The following is a 24,120-nucleotide window of genomic DNA, read 5'->3' on the forward strand; positions in this document are numbered from 1 at the left end:
ACAGCCTCAACCGCTCAGGATAAGTCTGTGGCGGTGGTGTTCATGGTTTTTAATTTTATTTTCAACATAATGACTTTTTAAAAAGTTGTCATTTTAGGGATGTAGAAAAGTGTCCAAATATGCTACCCTCTCACACTTTCAATATACTGGACAGTAAGACATTCAACACTTTGTTACAAAACAGCCTGTGTTGAATAATTTTTGCTGCATTCAGGCTAATGTAAGGATGGTGGGGACTTTTAAGCTAGGATGTTCTGGTGCTTAGCTGGGACAGATGCATTTTTAGTTTATAGCATTTAAGTGATGAGGAGTTTAAAAGGGTGTAGTTGTACCCTATGTTTGGAAATTCGTGTGTGTGTGTGTGTGTGTGTGTGTGTGTGTGTGTGTGCATGGACAAGTTTGTGTAGTGTGTGCTGCCTGCACACATGTGTGTAATACACACAACTTTGCTCTGTTTAGGAAAAACAGATTTAATCATATTCTTCTATAACTCTGAAGCAATCAAAGTTACAGATTATGGACAAAGTAGACCGATGCACAAACGGTAGATTGGTGGGTTTTCAGAAGCTGCTCTCTGGGCTGCAGAAACTTCTTTTGCAGATACCCTACCAGCAGAGATTACATTCTCATGACGTCGTGGTAATCAAGGGTCTGTGCGGGGACCATTCTACTACAACTCCCAGGTAATGCCTCTTGAGCCCTGGCTGAACATGAGATATTGATCTAAGGTCCAATGGTCCAGCAGTGGTTAGAACAAAACTCACTGTGAGGTAGTGATTCTGGGATGTGAGACAGATGCCAAGACAGACAATGTCCAGGACTCTTGAAGAATATACAGAAGGTAGATGAAAAATCCCCAGGAGGAGGCAGCAGCCCTCCTGGGCTGCACAGATGTAGCTGTGTGTATCAGCCAGCAGCCCTAAGGGAACAGAGGTATCCTGCAGAAGGCAGAATCTGCTGGGGGGGGTCTGCCTATGTGAGGGGGCGATGCCAAGACTGGCGTGGAAAAGCTCCAGCAGCATCAGGTCCCAGATGCCTTTCGGTTCTGCTGGGTCAGCTACTTTGGTAAGCAGAAGGCTTTGTGGGGTGGCCTGTTAGCATGACTTGCAGTTTGGTGAGCATTAAAAGCTCCCATTTCTATCGACTATTGTTACTTGTTGAGATCCTGTGTTTGAAAAGCAGACTGTGGCCTATCTGGGTCGGAGGATGAGGGGCGGGGAGGGTGGTTTCTAAGAGGGAAACTATGTGCTGACTAGAACCACGTTGAAAAGCGGTGTGGTTTCCACGCGATGCACTCTGGAACGAACATATTTTGCCTTCACCCTGGAACAAGGCCTTTGCTGAAAAAGAAAACCTACCTTCACCACAAATGCAAGGATCGGTCTCCCTCCCTCGCAGCTTCAAGCAGCTTTGCCCACTGAGGGTTAACTCACCCTGAGGTCATCTTGTCTCCCCAAACCACAGAGCTCTTTTTCCTGCCTCCCCCTCTTTCGCACAGATGTTTACGAAGAGAGAACAGGAGTCACTGCCAATTCAGTAGGCTCCTTGCTCTTTGTGCATTTTAAAGGCATTTGCTCTTTGGGAAGAAAATCATGAGAAATGAGAATCTTGCTGTCTTGGCTGGAAGCTGTCCCATTGTTTGCAAGGAGGGCTGGTTGCCATGGTTCTGGACAGCAGACAGATGCATTTTCTTAGAGCAATTTTAACTTGCAATTGGATCTATTAAAGAGCGAAGGTGGCCAGTTCCCAACAGCAAAAGGTCTGTGAGTTATTTGCAAACACCCCAGCATGCTATCATTCAAAACCAACTGTACATGGTTTTAAGTTACTCAAGTCTCTCCAGATAGGCCCAGTTTGGCCCAAATTTTGCTTCACAGAGGGCAAGCCAACTATGTTTCAGGTTTTACTGGCCTATTTTTTTTTAATATTTATTTTTATTTTATGTGTATGAGTGTCTTGCTCCCAGGCGTGTCTGTGCACATGTGAGTGACTGGTGCCCCTGGAGGTCAAAAGCAGGATTCAGATCCCATAGGACCACAGGTTACAAATGGTTCTAGGTTGCCACGTAGATACAGGGAGCAACCCTTACAACTGAGATTGTCACAGCCTTAAGGAGGCCACAGGATTGTTCCCTTCTGAGTCTCTCCTTACAGGACCCACATGGCACATCGCAGAAGGAACCTTTAAACATGGTGTACTGTGTAGGTATTATAAAGTGAGGATATTGCCACAATTCTTTTTGTAGGAAGCAGTGGTCTTCTCTATCTTCCTTGAAGTTAGGGCCGATGCTCCAGAGTGTACCCCAACTCATTTTGCATTATGTTGGCTTTACTGTCATGGGAGCCTTCCATTCTCTAGAACAATGGCCCACACCCTTATGAGAGATGCTACATCCTGAATCAGGGCCACATCTCTGTACAGCTCTCTCTGGGGCAGGAAGTGAAGAAGCTATCTGTGCCGGGCTAGAGAGATGGCTCAGTCACTAAGAGCAAGTATTGCGCATCCAGAAGACCCAAATCTGGTTCCCAGCATCAATGTCAGGCAGCACAGCCTGTAACTCCAGCTCTGGGGGCGTTAACATCTTCTGGCCTCTGGGGGCACTGCACTCAGTGGCGCTCAGCAAGCATGCATGCAGAAGTTGTACAATAGTCCCTGATTTATAGTCCTATGCTGAACCTCGAAGTTTTCTTTTTTTTTTAAATCACATACCAAAATTGAACTAAATTGTATGATGTGGAACATCCCACCATTCCCTACAAGATTTCTTATATTATAAGGTTTCTTATATTGCAGGTCTGCTTGGAGACTTTGCTGAAGGCCACTCCTTAGAGAAGTTGATTTCTGGGCCCTCCTTAATTCTCCCCCATTTTCACTCTCCTAATGAAGATGCCTTTAAAGGAGAGTCTGTCCTTCCTTTTAAGGCCTACCATGTTTAGATATTCATGTACTTCACTGTTTACATCCAATGTGTTCACAGTTGCAGATTACAGTCCATTCTGTGGGTAAGTCGTGGCATCAGGAACTTCATCCTATCAGTCAAGAGTAGAGAGAAAACAATATCCATGAGCCCACTCACTTCCTTGTGCTCAGCTCCTTCTCTGTTCTTATACAGTTCAGTGCTCTCTGCCTAGAGAGGCAGTTCCCAATTTACATGTCTGTAGGCCTCTTCATGGTCTTCCATTGTGGTCTATTGATAAGTGGAAAGAAAAGAATGGGGATGGAGAAGAGGGGTAGGGCAGGGCAAAATTGGGAGACTGAATAGAAGAGGATGAAGTGACCAAAGAGACAGTGAGTAAATTCATCCACAGGAGACTGACCAGAGAAAAAGCAATATCCACAGCATGCACAGAAATGAGAATTCAGTTTAATCAAATACCTTATTCCAACATTCCATATATTTTGTACTTAAAGATGTTTAGTTAGCAGTGACTTAAAATAGAACGATTGGGTCTGGATCACAATACTGCTGCCCCTATAGCAATGTGAGTTGAGATAACTTCATCCTTACCACAAGGGTACTATTAGCTCTGTCACTCTGCCACCATTATGAAATACTAGTTATTATCAAATTTAGACAGAGAGCATTTAAGAATCCTGCTTTATAACCCAAGAAACATTCACACTTAAATTTAGGTTCCTTTCAGTATGTGAATTACTTTATTATGAAATGATATTACTTACCTTGAATTAAGTAAATCGGTGAAGATGAAATCATAGTTTGAAAAATATTTCATCTGAATTATTAGCTAGATTGTAGAAAACATACGTTCAGATAATATATACTTTAAAATGCTTCCTTATATAAGACCTTGGGTAGCACTTGCAAAACAGTGAGGAAAAGCCCTTACTATTCTTTTGCAAAGATTTACACTCCTTTTTCAAACAGAGGTAAGCTGTGTAGTCACTACAAACTCTTAGGTAGTTGGGGGAGCAAGATACGAAGACACTCCAGAGTAGTGTCTGTGGAGCTAAACCAATACCTGTGGGGATGAACCAATAAATAATTAGCCAGACTGCTTCTCTCCTTTTGGATCTGTGGGAATCTGTAAGCCCCGAGGTCTTGACACTGAAGAGGAAAGAAGACACTGAGTAATTGAGACCCTCTGCCAAACAGCATGTATCTGAACACTCCACACCAGAAAAGCTATGATTCTAACAGCCCTTCTGCGGTACTGGGTTCTGCCCCTTACCATCTAAATACTTCCTGCTTCTTCAGCTGCTGAGGGCCTGCTGTGGGTCTATCTCTTAATTTTCATGCTGTGCTTGGACTGATGAAAGTTGACATGCTAGTAAAGAGAGCTTAGAAGCATGACTCTACAGGATCTTTCACCCAGCCATTGCTTCATATCAACCAGAGAGCTGACCGTACCTTCAGTGTTTCACTTCCCATAAGGAGCAGGATGGGAGAAAAAGCACACAGTTCCATCCCATCATGCTTTAATTCACTCAACATTGGAAATCTCATTTCTACTCAGGTACCAATCTTGAGTTGTGTAGCCATCAATGGATAGCTAGTGTCTACCATGGTCAATGATGCCAGGTCTGCTTAGTAGAACTCCTTTATCAGGCCAGGCACCACTCCAGGTGTGCAGTCACTGATCCTCGCTCCAAGTTGGAGCATTAAGTTTCAGATTACTGTCTTGGCTTAATGTCCACATAATTTCCACTGAAGTATAGCATCAACCTCAGTTAGCGACTTTCTTGCATTGTCCCCTCCTCTTTCCCTGCTGACTGCCCTACCACACATAGGCAATATATGTGTTTATTTGTTTTCTTTGACTCCAATTATTCCTCAACCAATTGGGGTACTTTATCCAACTTGGTGCCTGTCAAATTATTGTTTAATCTCTTAACAAATTAAAATCTCTTATCAACCACTTGACAGATGAAACTCAAAAGAATATTTAGGGGCTTATCTTGAATGTGTCTTTCTGATGTGCAATTTGAAACTACAGGCTGGAGAGATGGCTCAGTGGTTAAGAGCACGGACTGCTCTTCCAAAGGTCCTGAGTTCAAATCCCAGCAACCACATGGTGGCTCACAGCCATCCGTAATGAGATCTGACACCCTCTTCTGGTGCATCTGAAGACAGCTACAGTGTACTTAGATATAATAATAAATAAATCTTTTAAAATATTATATATATATATTAACACACACACACAAAGTACTTAGCCACTGAGTATCTGAGTTTTCTATTACTCCATGAGAAGAAAGAAATAGTTCTGGTAATTTTTCAAGTTGAGAATTAGGCTTTCCGAGTTCTGGGTAGTGTTGGCATTTGTTTCAGATTACTTGAGTCAGGGCCCCCTGGCAGTCACACCCTGAGACGTTAACCTCTTTCCAAGAACTGCTTTAAAAGTTCAGGAAAAGGATGAGTGAGCTGACCTTAGCAAAATTAGATGTACTTTTCCAACTACAGTGCTTTGCTAATCAGTGTCAAAGTTCTAGGTTTTCAGCCATCAAATGCTAAGAGACCTTTAGACACTTGTGTCCCCACCTCCTCCAGGAGACAGAAACACTGAATTTGATGAAGCCATGGCACGTGGGTCATAACTTGCTGTGTGATTATAATTGGATTTAGTTTGCATGGGACATGAACATTTTTTAATATTATTTTTTTAGTCTCCATGGAAGCCCTGCTGTTCAGTTATTGAGTTTGCATTCCAATTAGCACCTTTACATCTCACCCACTGTAGCTTCTCTCTCCATAAATCTGTGATGACATTTCTGAGAAGATCCACTGACATTCTAGCCAAGCCAGTCAACCTCTGCTTTTGCTGACTAGTTCATCTTACCATTTCACTAGCTGGATGTACGATGTTTTATCCTAGGTTTAACCAAAGCTCTAATAGAGCCACTTATGAACAGTTAGATGGTTTCCTTAGAGCTCCCCTGACTGTTGAAAGAGAACTTTGAACACCTGTGTAAGTAACTGGGTCACCCTTCGGGATCTCGAAAAGCTCTGCTGTCCCTTTCTTTTCCCGTCTTCTTTCTTTGTTTAATTTAATCAATTAGTTGTGAGGTGTGCCAGGTTTTTCACTGCCCCCTCTCTTTTCATCCACACCACCGGCCCAAATCCAAGCCTATGACTACTTAGAAGGTCTTTGGCCTGGGGACACACGATGTGGGTGGGTGGAACCGCAAAACACACAGCAGCAGCAAGGGCCAATGAGCATGAAGGACAGGCAGAAGAGCACCAGGCAAGTCCAAGAAGCAGAAACAAGGGAGCCAAGAGAAGAGCAAGATGGGGCACAAGGTGGACATTATTCTCATTTGGTCAACTGGGCCAATCAGGACCAGGGACCTGCTAGGACCACTCTCAGAGGGACACAAGAGCTCTGTCCCAACTTCACATGAGATGTGAGGCATCACTCTAAACCTAGGTTGACTGGTGAGATGAGGCTTCCACCTTCAGGCAAGTGGAATCTGTGTCTGCTATCTAAAGAGCTAGCTACCCACCATCTCCCACACAGTGTGGAATGTTACCAAAATAGAGAGAGAGAGAGAAAGCCCATAAATCTCTGCTTGTCCAGTTCTTGCTTTGTAAAGGGGCCCAGCCACAGTCCTCAGCTTCTCCAGCCCACACTGAGTTCTCCCTGTGAGCCCTGTAGACTGTAGGCCTAAATCATGAAATATACCCATTAATCACCCTCCACCCAAGAGTGAGTGTGGGGTGGGGAACCCCCAACCGCACCTGGAGGCCTAAGAACTGGGCCCTGGGCCAACTCCTTCTCTCTGCATGCTGCTTAGGCTGCTGTCTCTCCTTCCTCTCCAGCATCGTTAGAAACACAGGCTAAACCTGTGTTCATTGACTCACCCTAAAACTTCAGGTTTGTGAATTTTCTGGTTGCTTGTGTCAAGCCATAAGGGTAGAACTCGTGTTCAAATTACTTTCTCCTCGTCCCCAACACCAGGCTTTTGCTGAAGCCTGGAAGGTTCACCCAATCTCATACTTCTGCTGCATCAGGATCTCCAGAGACCTGGGCTAAAACACAGGTTGCTGGATTGCTCTTCGGAGTATTGACTCGTGGCTGTGGCCACTGTGCTAGCATCTCTAGCAAGCTGCTTGGCAATACTGTTGCTGCTGCCACTGGAATGTGACCAGGGCACATTCTGATATCCACTGGCTTACTTGGATCACAGTTGGTAACAATACTCTTATGCCTAGGTGGTATTGCCTTAGTAGCAGGCACCTCCGCACTCTTTAAGGAGGCATCTGCTTTGTGTTCAGGACAAAAAATGAAGTGCCTGAGAAATCCTGCTTGGAGAAGATAGTGGTGAGGCTGAAGAGACCACAAGAGGATGTGCCTCTCTAGACACAAGGGCCGGGAGGGCCCATAGGCTAGAACTGGATTTAGAGGGAGAATGGAGTATGGGTTGCCTGATTTTCTTAGTGCCAGAGAACCTGTATAATTTCTGTGGATGCCAAGACTGGTAGCCAAGTCCTCGGTGAGTTCTCAGGGACTTGGGCAAGCTTTCTTTTCATTAAGTGTTTTTATTTAGACTTTAGATCTTTAAAGAACGAATAAGCTGCCGAGCTTGTTGCTATTCATCTTTAACCCCAGCATTCGGGAGGCAGAAGCAGGTGGCTCTCTGTGAGTGTGATGCTAGCCTGGGCTATCTAGTGAGTTGCAGCTAGGGATACATAATGGCATGCTGTCTTTAAAAACAGAACACTGAAATTCCACTAAAAGCACCAGGATTAAACTTGTACCACATTGCACAAGAGCTGTGAACTTTTCAAATTTATAGATTTCTTTGATCTTTACCAAAGTCTTGTCAGAGAGAAAAAGAGTAGAATAAATCATAATTCCCAGTGGGAAACCAAGGAATAGATATATGAAGAGTAAAGTCACGGTTGAGGTTTGCTGACAGATAGTTCAAGTCACTTCTTAAAGGGCCCCCGGAGAAGACCCTTTGTTAGGGCTCCTCTTTTGTTTCTAGTGAGATAGAGCCAGACTTTCGGATCTAATTCTGCGTAAATGGACATTTGGAGTGGTGTTTCCAAAGGTCTCGGGGAGGGGATTAAATCACTCTGTCTCTAGCTAAGCATCAGCATCTCAGCCTCTCCTGGAAGAGCTATATATCATCCTCCTGCCCAGGAGGTGGTCAGGGGTGTGATCAGGCCTAACTCTCTCTACATTTTATAGTCGCATGTTGCACTCCGACATAAATCTTGAACTAAAAAGGTCTACAGTAAATAAGAGCTGCTTGTGGACAAATCCTCCTGTTTTTTTTTGGCAACACTTATGCCATCTGCCTGTGCGACCCACAAACAAATCAATTTCATTGTACATCAAAATGACAGGTTTCCTGGGGCTTCCAGCACTTTCCCTAGAGAACTCCAGGGTGTGCAGGACCCTGAGGACCACGTAACCTAGCTCTTCTGTCTTCTGGATAATACCAGGCTCTATGGAACTCCTTAACAAGAAGAAGACCAGATGCCACAACAGGAGACCAGGCAAAAGTGGTTTGTGATTGAAAAGAGGAGCAGCCTTCTTGCTGGGTGTAGGAACATTGAGACCAGCTTCCCTTTGTCCTCAATACCATCATCCCCACCCCCATAGACAGCCTTGGACCTGAGGGTAGAGGAGTGCACATGCTATTTCACTAAGCCCCAGGTGCCTGCATTGTTTTCTCTTCCTGGTTAGCCTTCAAGGAAACTCCACCAAAAACCCATGTCTTTGGGACTTGAAGGAACCTGTCATGGCTAACAGGAGGTGGAGCTGGTATTAAAACTTAGGTTTTCATAAAGCCCTTGTTCTTTGCTGTGCCAGGCAGGGGTTCGTTAATGCCTGTCTTGGAGAAGATAAAACAAGTGACTTTGTTCACAGATGTGAATTCATCTCATCTCCTCTTATTTGGGGGGATTATGTTTGGGTATTAAATGGCTCATTCTTTTCTCAAAATCATGATTGTAATAGCTAGTGCTTCTCTCTCATCTTCCCCCTCCCTCCTTCTCTCGCTCCTCTTTTTACTTGAATGGGGCGGAAAAAAGCAATATATATATATATATATATATATATATATATATATATATATATATACACACATATGTGTATATATACATTTTCTGTTTTCATTAAGATTTTTTAAATTAGGCTATTATAATGGGCCACATTAGGGTATGTCCATACACATATGCAATGTACTTTGAGCATATGCCCTTTCCCCTCCACTAAGCATTTTTTTCTTGGTCCACATGTCCCAGAGTCCGCAGTCCCTGCTCTGTAGACACTGTCTTATCCTAGTCCAAGGAGAACATAGCTCTGAAATCTGTGCCCTGAGTGTCATGCCAAAATTCTGACTTAGAATCTACAACTTGATACCATTCTTTCCTTTGGGTTTAAGAGGGGAATGCCACCAGGTAAGGCTATCGGAGGCTTCATAGTGAAGGCAACCCCCACCCCCACCCCCAAACTGAGCACTCTTTCTTCTCCTAGTACTCTGCTAGGATGTACCGAGCGTCCAAGATGAGTTATGGTTTCTTGAACCGAAAGAATGTGCTAATTGGTTAGTATTCCTCTGGAATCATTTTTATTTACTTTATCTGTGGTGATTTTCTTTCGGTGGTGAAGCTTTACAGAGTACGGCACACTCGGCAGGAAGTGCCTCCCCCGAGCCTCCTAAACCCCAATGAAACACGTGAGTGTCAGAGCTGCCTCCCCTTGACAATATCATTCAATTGTGCCTACCAGCCATGTGACAAGGGTACCGATGACTCTCTCATGCTTGAGAAGACTGTTTCTGGTCACCCCTGGGCCTAAGGCAGCTGTGAACCCTGCTCCCCCAGAGCTCTGTGTCCTCTGCATCATCCTACTTCTGGGTGTCCACAGTGTCTCTCACTTGCGTCTTGAATTCCCTTTATGGCCTCGGTAAATCATCCCACACACCACAGAGCAGGGGGACATCTGATTTATGAAACCTACCTGCCTGGTTCTCTCAGTGGAAGATTCCCTTCGTGCAGGCTTCTCCCTCTTCACATTTTTTTTTCTTTTTGGATTTTTAAAGTATTTAACTAAAATGTTCCTGGAGTGCTGTGGCCTGCCAGTGACGCTTTTCCAGTGATGGCCAGTTTTTATCTCGGTGTGTGTGTGTGTGTGTGTGTGTGTGTGTGTGTGTGTGTGTGTGTGTATTGTATGCCTGCACGTGGAGGCCAGAGGATAACAACAGAGTGTTGTTTCTCAAGTGCTAGCCACATTTTCAAGTTCAGATTTTACTTATTGTTATTGTGTATATCCATGTACAGAGGGGAACATCCCTGTGCCATGGTATTTGTAGGGGTCAAAGGACAACTTTTAGGATTCAGTTCTTTTCTTCCACCATGGCTTCTGGGAATCAAACTCAGGTTGGCAGGCACAGTGACAGCCATGTTTACCCTCTGTTTCATTCCTTCCTGAGGCAGGTTTCTCAAGAGAGGCCCAGTGACCAGCATTCCTGTCTCTGCTGCAACCCCAGTGGGACTACAAACATGTGCCATGGTGCCTGGTCAGGTCAGGTCAGGTCAGGTCCAAAAGGAAACTCAATTCCCCAAACTCCAAAAGTCAGTCCAAGTATTCAGACACCAGCTCAATGTGAAGTCTGGGAGGCTTTCAGGTGGTTAGATAAAAGCCAGCATCCTTGTAGAACTTGTAAAACCGGCTCACGTCTACCAAGAGGAGTCATTCCTCTTACCTCCGGCCAAAGGAATCACGGTTCTCCAGTTAACCTGTGGTGCCTGTCAGCATACTGAGGTCTGTGCTAGCCCCCAGGGTCCCTCAGTCCCTTCCCACAAACCCCTCCACCAGTCTCCCAGCCCTCCCCCTTCCCAGCTGCTCACCCTTCTTACAACTCAGCTCTTCTCTATGCTTTCTCTCTTCTCTATTCCCTACTACTGCCATGTCTATTCCTGCCATTCTCTATTCCTGTCTACTGGCCATGGTCAGTCTACTTTCTCTCTGTACTCTGTACTCTTCCAGAGCCTCTGGCTGTTCTTTATCTCATAGTTCACAATAAAAAACAAAACAAACCACCTCCCCCTTCCCCATACCATGCAGCTGTCATGTTGGCAGTTTCTTTAGTGCACCCCCCCCCACACCTGACTTTAAAAAAGATTTATTTATTTTTATTTATACATGCCCCAGTACATAATAAAGCAGTACAGGTCCCTAACAGCTGGATCATCTCTCCAACCCATTTTACAAGGTTTGAGGACTGGAGGGCACCAGCACTCGTACATGTATGTGCTTACCTGTGTAATTATGTGTGTGCATGAGTACTTGTGTGTGTGTGCACATGCATGCATGTGTACTTCTTATAGCTAACTAACCCACAACTGAACTCACCTTGGGAATTGAAAATATCATCTGTCTGGATTTTCCCTGAAAACAAAACAAAGTGGACTAAGAATTTAGGGTCCTCTGTTTTCCAAGTCAAGGCAGTCACCCTCCTGTCCTTTTTCTTTTTCTCTGAGGGGAGAGCATTACTTGGGTTTGTTTTTGCCTAGGCATGTGTTAAAGACCATCGAAAAGTTTACCTTATTGAGTTTAAGTTTCACTTCGGGCTAGCCTTGGTTGAGTTAAAGCATCACTTCGGGCTAGCCTTGGTTTTGTCTTTACTAGTTTGCCCCTTGTACTCATTTTCAGTATCTAGAAATAGATGGAATCCTGAAAGAGCTCAAAAGAGACTCGAGTGGCAGTGACCAGAACTCTGTCTGACACGAAGGGAGGCAAATGTAATAGAGACTTGTTCCTGGGGCTCTGTGTTACTGCTTGTTGACCCAGCAAAAGCCCAGTGGCTACTCTGGTTGTTACCATACATGCCACACAATTCTGTCAAGGGTATTTCGTCTTTCAATCTCAGGAGAAGATAACGGGGTAATTCTCTTTTCACCAAAAACATAAAAGTCAAGCCCTTATTGTGTTATTATATTCTTGAAGTAAAAATTCTAAAGGAGATCAGACCACCTGACATGGGGCACGAAGACCAGAGTTTAAATCTCTAACATCCTGTTATTGCTGAGTGAGCATGGAGATCTGCCTGCAATCCCAGCCCTCAGGAGATAGAGACAGGGATCCTCAGAGCACGCTGGTTAGTTAGAGTAGCCAAACTGGTGAGCTCTTGTTCAGTGTATACGGTGTAGGGTGGCCCAGAAGACACCTGACCTCAATCTCTGCTTTCCACATGTATGTGCACTCACACATGTGTGCTCAGAGGTGCTCACCCAAGCACAAAATGCTTTTATTATCTTTATTATTATGATATGTATGGCATACCAATAATCCCTCAAAATTGTTATGAAAGAGCTATTTTGTGGAATACTAATTTTATAACGAAATCCAATAGTGATGAAAACATAAAAGAGTTTATAACAATATAAGCAATTATTTTATGTAATTAAACACCTTTCAGGGTCCCCCCCCCCCCCCGTCAGCTTTTGCAACCATCCTTTCCAGTGTATTTGGGTTGCTAAAACTCTAATTGCCACATCAAATAATTCCTTAACTCAGTCACAGAGGGCAAATTTGTTCGTCTTGTGTTTGTTAGAACCAAAAGCTATTTTTAGCATTGTACTCTTATTTGACATAGGCCTACTTTCTTTGAAAAAAAAAATCAAAACCATTTACCAACAGGATTTCAGAATTGCTTTTAACGACCCAATGGGAAATTCTTGAAATTATACACTTTAGAAAACGAGAAACTGATGCCAAGGTGCAGTTCCAAATCAAGATGGAAGAGTTAGGGTATAACATGGGCCTTTATAACCCCTAGTCATCTCTGCTAGAGGATTTTAGTTGTTTGGTCAACCCACTTCCTAAGTACCAAAGAACCTAGTCACCAAAAATATATTTTCTATTTATCAATGTTGTTATGAAATATAATACACTTGGGGTTGGGGTAAGGGGGAAGTACCTGGCCCGAGACAAGGTGTTCCCCTGAGAAGTCACACCATGCAACAGACCTGCTATTAAGGGGGTTTATTGGAGGCAAGGGAGGGGAGGGGAGGGGAGTGAGGGCCTAGAGAAGGGGTGGAGGCAGACAGACAGGAGCAGAACCATGCAGGCAGAAAAGAAGGGACAGAGAGGGATAGAAGAGAGGAGAGAGACACCAGCCAGGAACACATGGGGGGGGGGAGGAGAAAGAGAGAGAGAGAGAGAGAGAGAGAACTGGTTGAAGTCCTTTTGCTGGTGCAGCACCTGCCCGCGGCTGGTAATGGCAGCAGTTGATGACTAAGCTGTTGCTGGTCCCTGAGAGGAGCCCAGCAGAATTGCCTGTGAGCCAACAAATGTGTTGTGAACTGAATTTTCCAGAAAAAAAAAAAAAAAGACAAAAGAAGCTTCACCTCTGATAGAGATTCTACGAGGCTGACTGACTACACAGGACATTGCAACGCTCGGCCAAATTACTGCCGCTCTCTTCAGTATCTTTGCCTGAGTGGGGAACGCCATCTTCGCAGCTATCAGGCCAAACCTTTGGAATATAACACCTTACCTACCACAATTTTCACCAAACCCCAAACTAAGAATATCATTAGACAACACCTAAAACCTATAAAAGAGGTTTTTTTACCCACTACGCTATAATGGACTACCTGCTGGGTGTTCCCACTGATACATTTGAAAACCACCTTGATTTATAGCTTTATTTTGTTCTGTAACTGCAAAAGTTCATGTAACCGCTTTCAGGTTGGTACATGTTGTTCCGGGTAACCTCAGTCCGTGTTCCCAGGTCACAGTCAGTCGCATCTGCCTTAGAATAGATTCTATCCTTGCTCCCTTTGCTGGGAGCGCTGTGCTTTGCACCGGCACTGAATGGGGACAAGCAAGCTTCAGAAGATACGTGTAAATCTGAGAAGACTGCAGTGATTGTAGAATTCAGAAACAGAACTCTCTGTTTTCTGAGGACTGTGAACAACTTGGTAAATCAGGGAATGGATCAGAATGAATGGAAACAATTTCAATGTGAGATGAAAGCACCCACAAGGGGTTTAGGAAAGCTTTATGGCCTGGAAGGTGCCATCAAGTTTGGAGGTGGATGTATTCACAGTCAGCCTGGGCTCCTGGGCTAACCTGGAGGCCAGATCCAAGGCTGGCGTGAAACACATCCATTGTTCTCTGTTTAAAGTGAAAATGGGACCAGAAAAACAATAGTTAAGATTAAAGTGTGTGCCTTGGGACAGGAAATGTGATTTCCTAGAGCCTGAGAGGAACAAGCTGTGCCACACACAGAGACAAGGAAAGTGGGTTCCGATTCAGCCAGAGCATACTCAAAAGGAGTCCCAAGTAGGACAGTGGTGGACTATGAGCCAGAGAAGGGTGACGTTAGTAACTGTTGATGTTTAACTTATAAGGAAGAAGTTGTTAACGGGTCAGAAAAACCAATCTATGTTTGGGATTGGATTATCTTGAATGATCTTGCCTGGAAGTCACTGTTCAAAGCTTTGCCAGGGCCCAGGGATCCTGGGCAGTGAGTAGCTTTAGGCCAAACTGGTTTGGTCAGCTCTAAGGAGGCCTCAGAGTCATCTTCCATAGCCAAGCTAGCAACCCAGCTCAGGCCTTCCTTTTGCTAAGCTCTCCTGCATGACCTACTGCTTCCCCCACCCCCACCCCACCCCCACCCCCACCCAACAGCCTCCACAACTGTGAACCTCCACAGGTCATTAAAATACCCCATTTCAACAGGTTCCCAAGAGTTAGTCATCCTGAGAGGTTAGGAGAGCTTCGCTGTAACTGGAGGCTGGCACCAGCAAGACTCCTCCATCAAGAGAAGGTCTGGCCTGAACAATTGTGGTTTAGAGTCATGCATTCCTAGGTTATATAGTTTGTCTATGACATGAGCTTGAGACCAGCTGAGCATATGAATGATCAGGACCAATGAATCTGCAGTAATTTATATAAACATGCTTTCCAACCTGAATGTCATTGCTCTTGTCTTTGATCTTCGGTTACAGAACCCTTTGAGAGTACGGTAATAATGTGAGCCTTTTCTAAGGAGAAATACACACCATATGCTTATACCTATAGGATTAGGAGTGTAAATTCAAGAAGCCCATATCTGTTCTGATGTGCATAGATCCCCAAAGCTAACAGGATTTGTGAGGACAAAATGATATTACACATATATACTTACATTATATAGAATTCTGTATTTACTCAACCCCCAGTGATATCCTCAAAGAAAGGATATATGTAGGTAGAAAGAAAAAACTAGAAAAGTATACACTATAATGTGCCTCTTGTGTACTGTCAGTCGGATAGAAAGGTATACACTATAATGTGCCTCTTGTGTAATGTCAGTCAGATTGTAGATGATTTAAATTTTCTATGAATGTTGTGATCTTTTCAAATTTAATTATATTTTTCTCTAGTGTATTCTCACTAAAGTGTTGTATTTATGGTAGATCTTCAAAACAGAGGACAGAGCTATCAAAACCAAATCTAATAAGACACTCCAGTGGATACTGAGGGATGCTGGCTATGCATGGCTTACCTCTGAGATCACGTGGGTCATGAGAATTTTCCTCCTGGACTAGTTAGAGTTTGATTTCTGGCACATGGACCAAGTACACAGTTAAGAAAATTGAAGAATAAAGTATAACCCTAGTTTTCAAATATATAAAATTACTAGTACTTCCTGACTACAAAGGCCATAACTGTCTGTGTGTCTATGTGTCTGTGTGTCTGTTTTTCTCTGTGAATGCATCCGTATGTACACACATACACACGCACACACACACACACACACACACACACACACACACACACACACACACACACACAAGTGCGCACATATATGAGCACATCTGGCCTTGCGGAAGACTTAGGGAAGAAGACGAAATCAGATGAGTAAGGATGCCTGGCTCACATCTTCAGATCACCCCATCTGTTAAGGAGGTGGAACTCATATTGGCTCCAGGGAGAAACAGACAATACCAGGATTGTTCAAACCAAAGCTATGACCATAAAAACTATGATCACTTCTCACAATTAGGAATGTTATGTGCAGGATAACGCATTTACAAGACTTACAGGATGTTTATCTTTTTTTTTTTTTTTTTTTTTTTCCTAGCTCAGCGAGCTAGAAAGCAATCTCTTCATTAATTGGGCAACTGAAGGTATCTGAGCTTTGCTAAAATCTCAACAAACCGGTAGATATTCTACAAAAGAATCTACTTGGCATGCTGATTTGCATTCTTCAAAGTCAATGTAAGTCAATGTAGTCAGGGGCTCTGGGGCTTAAGTATTCTAGGAAGACTTGAAATAGTGAGACTCCAGGATGAGTGTGCGTGTGTGTGTGTGTGTGTGTGTGTGTGTGTGTGTGTGTGTGTAAGCACAAAGACAGCATCAGGTGTTATTCTTCAAGTGCTATCCACTTTTATTGATTGATTGATTGATTGATTGATTGAGACCGGGTTTCTCTTTATAGCCCTGGCTGTCCTGGAACTCACTTTGTAGACCAGGCTGGCCTCGAACTCAGAAAACCGCCTGCCTCTGCCTCCCAAGTGCTGGGATTAAAGGAGTTCGCCACCACCATCAGGCTCCACTTGTTTTTAAGACAGAGTTTCTTACTGGCCTGTGATTTGCTAGCTCCAGGTAGCTAGTGAGTCCTAGGGTTTTGCTGTCTGTACCTCCACTGTCCTGCAGTAGGATTACAAATGTGTACTGCCACCTTGGATTCCTTTTTTCCCCTCCCCTCCCCTCCCCTCCCCTCCCTTCCCTTCGCTTTCCTTTTCCCCCTTTCCTTCCATTTCCTTCCCTTTCTTTTCTTTCCCTTCCTTCCCTCTGTCTCTTCCTCCCTTCTTCCTCTTTCTTTCTTTCTTTCTTTCTTTCTTTCTTTCTTTCTTTCTTTCTTTCTTTCTTTCTTTCTTTCTTCCTTCCTTCCTTCCTTCCTTCCTTCCTCCCTCCCTCCCTCCCTCCCTCCCTCCCTCCCTCTTTCTTTCTTTCTTTCTTTCTTTCTTTCTTTCTTTCTTTCTTTCTTCGTTTCTTTCATTTTTTTTTCCTGTCAAGTGAGTTCAGGGAAAGGGGATCGAGCTCAGGTTGTCACATTTGCAAAGAGAGCACTTCATTAACTGGGCCATCCCCAAGACTTACTCCCCACCCTTGGAATCTTTCCCACTCTGCCTCTGTTTATGGCTCCCTTTTTACTCCCACCTCAGAGTCACCTGATTAGTGTTCACTTGTATGACATAAACAAATTCTGTGATCATACTGGGACACAGAGATGTACTTGAGACTATTCCTGGGGGTCACAGCCTGTGCTTCCAGTCAGGTCCGATCACCCATCCTCAATAAGCCAATTAAAAGAGCCAAATTAAGAAAGGGAAGCTGGAGAAAGGAGGTGTATTCAATACGGTCACATTGGGAAAGGAACAAAGAGATCCAACAAAGCCTTGAGGTCTGTCCTGAAGTGAGATCAGCATTTAGAGAGTCAACGATGTATGAGATGGAGGTAGACAGAAGCTGCCCACATGACACCTCCATGGTCTGGTTAAGAATAAGGTTTTTATTGCTCATAAGAGAGAAAAATTGTCCAGAGACATCGGGAGGAATCCAGAGCAGAGAGAGAAAGCAGTAGCCTAACTATGGCCAGCAGACCAGACCTGACTAGGGCTCTCTGAGAGAGGAGAGACCGTAGTGAGGATAACAGGGGAAAGGGGAAGACCTTGTCATGACAAAGAACAAATGGGTATCCAGGAGGAAGGAAGCCTGGGGAGGTTAGACAGGCTAGGACACTAGTGTGGACTTTGAAATGTGTAACAGGTACTTATGATACTGAAGCAGCCTGACAGCCAGCATGGGCTTCAGTACGCACATCCAGACAGTCCAGGTCGGGGCTTCAGTCTCATCCTGCAAGGTGGTCTGACTCGTTATTAGAACTGTGTGAACTCTCTTTCAGGTAGTCAGTATCCTGGACTGGCGAAGTCTTTTCCTGTTTCCATGATGGGACTCCTGGGGACATTCCATTTCTTTGAGGTTCATTGTTTCGGCAGTCTGATTGAGTGACACAAGTGTCTTTTAGAGTATCTTCATTTCTGGCAGGCAGGATACAGGCCAATAATATAAAATAAATCCATCTACAATTTTAAGAGTGTCTTTATTTGTGTTGTTGTGTTCATTGTTATGCTGTCTCCAGAGGGGAAGAGAGTTTGTAGCACACACAGACCCCCATTCCCTGCAGTCCGGAGGGTTTGTGACGTCTAAGGATCTAAGGCTCCATGTGGAAGACAGCACTGGAGCCCTACCCCTGCCCTCCACAGGCCTGCCTTTTGGGTTAGCCATCCCTCTGACCAGTTAGGGAAACAGCTAGCAGCTTGGATTAGCCAACAGCCTTGATGCAGATACAACTGAACTCAGGTTATCTTGCCTGACCATCACCAGGAAGAGGTGTCTGGAAACAGAGTAGCAAAGAACTGAATGTCACTGGCATGGAGGAGGTAAGTGGGATAAAGGTCTTCCTGATATCTGTCCTCCATCCACCCCCATACCTCCCACACTCAACCCCTACGCATGCTGGTGCTTCTCCACCTGGTATCCTGACCCCTAGTATTTCCCATTGATCTGCAAAGCCCAGGAGAAGGAACACTTTCCTTATTTTCACTCAATAAACCTTTGTCTTAACACTGACGTTTTTGGTTTTGTTTTTTTCCTTTACTCCCTCAAGACTTAAGAATTATACTAAAAATTATTTTCTTTGGGAGGGTATAGAGGACTTTTGGGATAGCATTTGAAATGTAAATGAAGAAAATATCTAATAAAAAATTAAAAAAAAAAGAATTGTACTAAAATGACAGGAAGAGTGAAAGATCATACCAGGTGAAACCCTGGACCAGGGTATCTTCTGCAATTAGACTTAAAAAAAAAATCCCAAACAAGGAGTTATTTTTTCTTACAGTTTGGCTTTGTGAAGGTTGGGGACTGAGCCTCCCTCTGGCTGTCTTGCTGTTTCATTGAGCTCTGGGCCAAGAGTTCAAATGCTACACACCCATCAGTTTGCTTGTGAACTCTGAAGTTATGTCCCATGACTAAAGAAAATGAAAACAATTTCTGGCACAGTGGCAGCATAATTCAGACAAAAGGAAGGTAAACAGGTTTGGTTTTCTGTGTTGTTTTTTTTGTTGTTGTTGTTTTGTTTGTTTGTTTGTTTGTTTGTTTGAGACAGGGTTTCTCTGTGTAGCCCTGGCTGTCCTGGAACTCACTTTGTAGACCAGGCTGGCCTCAAACTCAGAAATCCTCCTGCCTCTGCCTCCTGAGTGCTGGGATTACAGGCGTCCGCTACCACTGCCTGGCAAACAGGGTATTATTTAAACAGAGGGCTCTAGAACCAATTCTACTGCAAATCTGTGATCACGTGACAGTATAAATCTTCTGCTTATCTTAGCTGTAGTTTCCTGATCCACAAAACTGATGACATCTGAGTTTGACAGAATGTATGTGACATTTTCAATCATGTTATGGTGCTACACAATCATTTAACAATTATGTTGAACAAAAATTCTATCTCCCCTCTGATTCTTAAGATATCTAGTTCAATACAATAACCATTGTAGTGTCAATGTACAAATTCTGAAACATAATTAATAACTATTTACAATTTAGCATCTTTCAATGTTACACATTACATTGAAAACTTTGTAGGAATGTATATGAAGTCCCAGATATTGGCTGGTGTTTGCTATCATCAGGGTTTAACTGACTAATACATTTATACCTCTGGAAGCTACATAGCTTCCAATGGCTTCAACAAGAGAGTTGGTAGACAAGTTAAAGACTGTGCATGATGGTGGTAAGATGTGTCTAATGTCTACTCTTCTAGGATGTAACTCTGTGTACAATTAGTTACAGTGTGTCTGAGGAATCCTAAAGTCACATGTTTGCTTTTAGGTTAGTTCTGCCCCAACAGGTCTCCCCCCTCCCCCGTTCCCACCCCTGCACCCCCCTGTGAGAGGATAACCTTTGACCCTTCTTGGCTACAGCAATTAAATAAATGGCTTTGCTGTTGTGAGTCAGTGCTCTGCTGTCTGTACATGCTTGCCTGGAGTCAAGTAATGATTCCTGAAAGAGAAAAGAAATTAGATGGCCAGAAAAGACATGTGTTAAAGTGGGGTGGGGGTGGGGGGGAGACAAAAACAAAGAAACTCTGTGCATTTGGGGTAGAGAAAATTAGAGCCAAACCTCTCCACTTTTTTCTCCCATGTCATGGTGGATGTAGAAGATTTTAGATGTGTCTAGTCCTCAGAAACTGAGGAGAGGGGAAATGGACAACAGTCCTAGCTGCTTATGGCCACAGAGGTAAGTTGGCCACTGGGAGCCGAGCCCTCCATGCAAGCCAATGAAATGGGGATGGGGGAGGGAGGAGGGATCTCATTAAACTGACCTAAACATCCAGGACATAGTCTTCTGCCCATGTCGGTCTTCTGCCTATGCTGGTCGGCTCTTGCATGCGTGGTTTTTCCTGTATGTTGCTTCTCAAGCTGGAAATACGGAGTTAATGCCACCTCATCCACTTGCGCTACTTGGTTCAGTAGATGACTGTGCAAAGCACGTTCTCCCACTCAGGAAATCAGTCTTCCAGCAGCTGTCTGTCTTCCACTGCACAGGGCACAGGGCACAGGGCACAGGGCACAGGGCACAGGGCACAGTGTGAGTTTGCCTTTGCAACTCCTCTATCCCTTAAGCCAGCTGGAGGCAGAGTTCACCCAAAAAGTCTCATTTCCTGAGTGACAGCCATTGGGCAAACCCAGATGGAAGGCTACGATAAAGAGCCTTAGGGGTGTGCCGCTTAGAAATCAGAACCTGTAAGACAACAATAGGATGGGAAAGTAGGATGGTCACCTAACTACTAATTAACCCAGAGAATGGAACAGCAGTTGCTTCGGGTGACTATTCTGAAATGCTCAAGGTTCCTCATTGCCTTAGGGGTAAAATAAATATTTTTTTCCCCAAATTCTTGAGCTGAAAGGTACTTTATGTGAGTGGCATTCAGCTTATAGAAATATATGGAGTATACAGGCAGGCATACTACACATCAAAACAAAGGTTTTCTGAAAAACAATTAAACAAAAACAGGTCATATGACTTAGAGACACTAATAATGTAATCACCAAGAACGGTGTTACTGTGTTTTTTTCACACCAGCCATGAGCTCCTTCTGGGCCACAAGGCTCTGGTGAATGAAGTCAGTCCATATGGGAGAAGCCTGAGGTTTGGAAAGCTCTTGGAATCTGGAGTATATTGTTGTGGCTACAGCTCCCCCTAGTGTACTGAACACTCAGGTGCCCTGCACAATGGCCAGGGGAATACCTCCCTTTCAAAGTCTGATCTGAGCCATTTGAGATGCCAGCCTTTCTTTTCCCTAACCAACCATAGGTCAAGAGAAGAGTGGGGGCAGGGCCTCTGTGTTCCTATTAAGCACGGGCACTATGGATTGACTTGAATTATGTGAATCCTATGAAAATATTAAACAAATATTAAAAATCACATTTTACTTTATTATTGTTATGACTGAGACAAGGTCTTACTGTGTAGTCCTGGAACTTGCAATGTACAATAGCCGGCCTCAAACTTGTAGCTCTGCCTGTCTCTGCCTTCCCAGTGTTGAGGTTAAAAGTATGGGCTACTGTGCCTTTACTCTTGAAAGAATTTCTACAGCAGTAAGCTTCCATACGACAATTTCAAAGATCTTTACTGTTTCCCTTTTCTATACATCTCCTCTATCCTGCCCCCCCCCACCCCCACCCCACAGGGATGCAGGCCCTGGAAGGCTGCTTCTGCTCCAGTTGATTTTCCTGTACTCATGAACATTCAGAGGGGATGGGAAAGAGGGGGAGGGGGAGAACATATCAGGAGGTTGGGAGGGAAAGTTGGAGGCAGAATAGGGGAGGAATTGTAGAGGAGAGAATGGGGATAGATTGGAGCCAAGCACATTTTATATGCTCATATAAATATTAAATAAAACTATTTAATCAAAGTGATTTTTAAAAAGAGTTTCCACATTTTTCCTGATGTAAAAGGAGACTGAGCAAAACTGTAGGATGATTCTGAGCCATTCACGGCAGGGTTATTTGTCCCATCTTGCATCTATCAAAATGCTTATCACCTGCGAGCCATGTTCCTTGAGCAGGGTGTTTGGAGCCTCTGGAAGCAGGGAGAGAGGAAATGCATCATGAGGCATGGCTCCTCTGACAGGAAACTACTCACAGTGTCCTCTCTAGAACATCAACCCCTCAGGATGTCAGTGGACTTTGTTCAGATACATCAGATGAGGCCGGCACATGTGGGATTTGGCAAATAATCTTTAAAAAGACTGTGCTATGCCCCAGGCCCCATATGATGCTAATACTGCGGCACACGTGTCCACACAGCGCTAGAAGAACTGCAGTATTTCCCAAGCTAACACTTTGTTATTTTTCATGCTTATTTCACAAACTGGACTCATGAGTTTTCCTTTGGGGTTACATACTGGCATAGAATTTCAGCATCTCTCAGTCATAGCCAGAGAACAAATAGCAAAGTGTGCTGAAAGGAGAGAGCACTGGATCTGAGATGAACAGGGCGGCTCTGAGGAAGTTTGTGGTCAGGGTCACAGCTCTTCGTGTGAAAACTGGCACTGTAGTGTGTTACTGTCTCAGTCTGGGACAGCCCCAGAGTAGATGTGGAGGGAGGAACACACTGAAGGCAACACCCAGTCCATTGTATCACTATCCTACTGAAGGCAGCAGTCCACAATGTCCCCACTATGACATCCTTCCTTCCTTCCTTCCTTCCTTCCTTCCTTCCTTCCTTCCTTCCTTCCTTCCTTCCTTCCTTCTTCTTCTTCCCCTTCTTTTTTCTTCCCCTTCTTCTTCTTCTTCTTCTTCTTCTTCTTCTTCTTCTTCTTCTTCTGCTTCTGCTTCTGCTTCTGCTTCTGCTTCCTCCTCCTCCTCTTCCTCCTCTTCTTCCTCCTCCTCTTCTTCCTTCTTCCTCCCCTCCTTCTCCCCTCCCCTCCTTCTCTCCTATTCCTCTCCCTCCCTCCTTTTCCTCCCCTTCCCTCTATCTCCTCTCCCTTCTCCTGCCCTTCTTCTCCCCCACCCTGCTCCTCCTTCTTTGTCACAGCTATGATGTGATTTCTAAGAATGAGAATCAAGACTTCAGAAGTACTGGATTATATACAGCCAAATTTTAACTCTTTTTTTCTAAATTAAGACTTTTCCTCATGACAGGCAGACATAATGGTGCATGCCTCTGATGTCATCACTCAGGAGGCTCAGGCAAGGGAAGTTCAAGGCAGGACTTTGTCTTAAAAGCATGAAACTAGAAACAATACAACCTCCCTCTTTTGTGTACAACCTCTGTGAATTCACATCAATTTTCATCATTATTGCTGTTACTAATAGGATCCTAAGTCAAGGTACTCTAAAGAAGTCAGAGGGAACAAAACATTATGGATTTTGATTTTTCTCCAAGCCTTTGGGAGGTCTTGACCTAACTGCGTTCTAGGATTTACCTCTTGTTACAGCTTTTTATTGCATTTATTTATTTATTGTGTGTATGTAGGCATGTGTAAATGTGCATGGGTGTTAGCATCAGAAGCTGTTTACAGACAGCCTCTGAATCCATCGATGACATTATCCCTAGGTGACATCGTCCTGCATCTGTTGCCATGGCAACCGCCAAGATGGTGACCTGAGTTTGATTCCCAGAACCTACTTACCAGGAGAGAACTGACTCCTGAAAGTTGTCCTCTGACTTATATACATGAACTGTTGTACCTCATATACCCACTGTTAGTTGAAAACTGCTTTTTCCTGGACAGATCATGCCAAGACAGCACAGCTCCCACAAAAGAGGTCTTTTATTGAAAGAGGGGAAGAAAAGAGGGAGAGGAAAAAGAGAGATGGATCAGGATCTCTGTCTTTTATCCAGGCAGTGAAGTAGGTAACAGGTGATGCAGGTGAGGCTTGGAAAGGGAATGTGTAGCGGTTGCCATGGCAACAGATGCAGGATGATCCTTGTCACCTAGGGATGATGTCATCGCTGGATTCAGAGGCTGGCTATAAACAGCTTCTGATGCTAACACCCATATACATTTACACATGCCTACATACAATAAATAAATAAATGCAATAAAAAGCTGTAACAAGAGGTAAATCCTAAATCGCAG

The 24,120-nt window shown here is 44.1% G+C and overlaps 2 long non-coding RNA genes across 2 annotated transcripts; one reads left to right on the plus strand and one right to left on the minus strand.

Annotated features, from left to right (window-relative positions):
* Positions 1-837: 837 nt before the first annotated feature.
* Positions 838-18,070, plus strand: Gm30906. The gene is made up of 3 exons (XR_380102.3): positions 838-1,065; positions 16,051-16,187; positions 17,878-18,070. It is a non-coding gene; the product is annotated as a predicted gene, 30906 (long non-coding RNA).
* On the minus strand, positions 17,465-22,757 carry Gm30959. Its single transcript, XR_871449.2, has 3 exons — positions 20,356-22,757; positions 19,933-20,033; positions 17,465-19,003 (listed from the first exon to the last, which is right to left on the minus strand). It is a non-coding gene; the product is annotated as a predicted gene, 30959 (long non-coding RNA).
* Between the last annotated feature and the right edge of the window lie 1,363 nt (positions 22,758-24,120).

This window comes from Mus musculus, chromosome 10, assembly GCF_000001635.26.
Source record: "Mus musculus strain C57BL/6J chromosome 10, GRCm38.p6 C57BL/6J".
Lineage (NCBI taxonomy): Eukaryota > Metazoa > Chordata > Mammalia > Rodentia > Muridae > Mus > Mus musculus.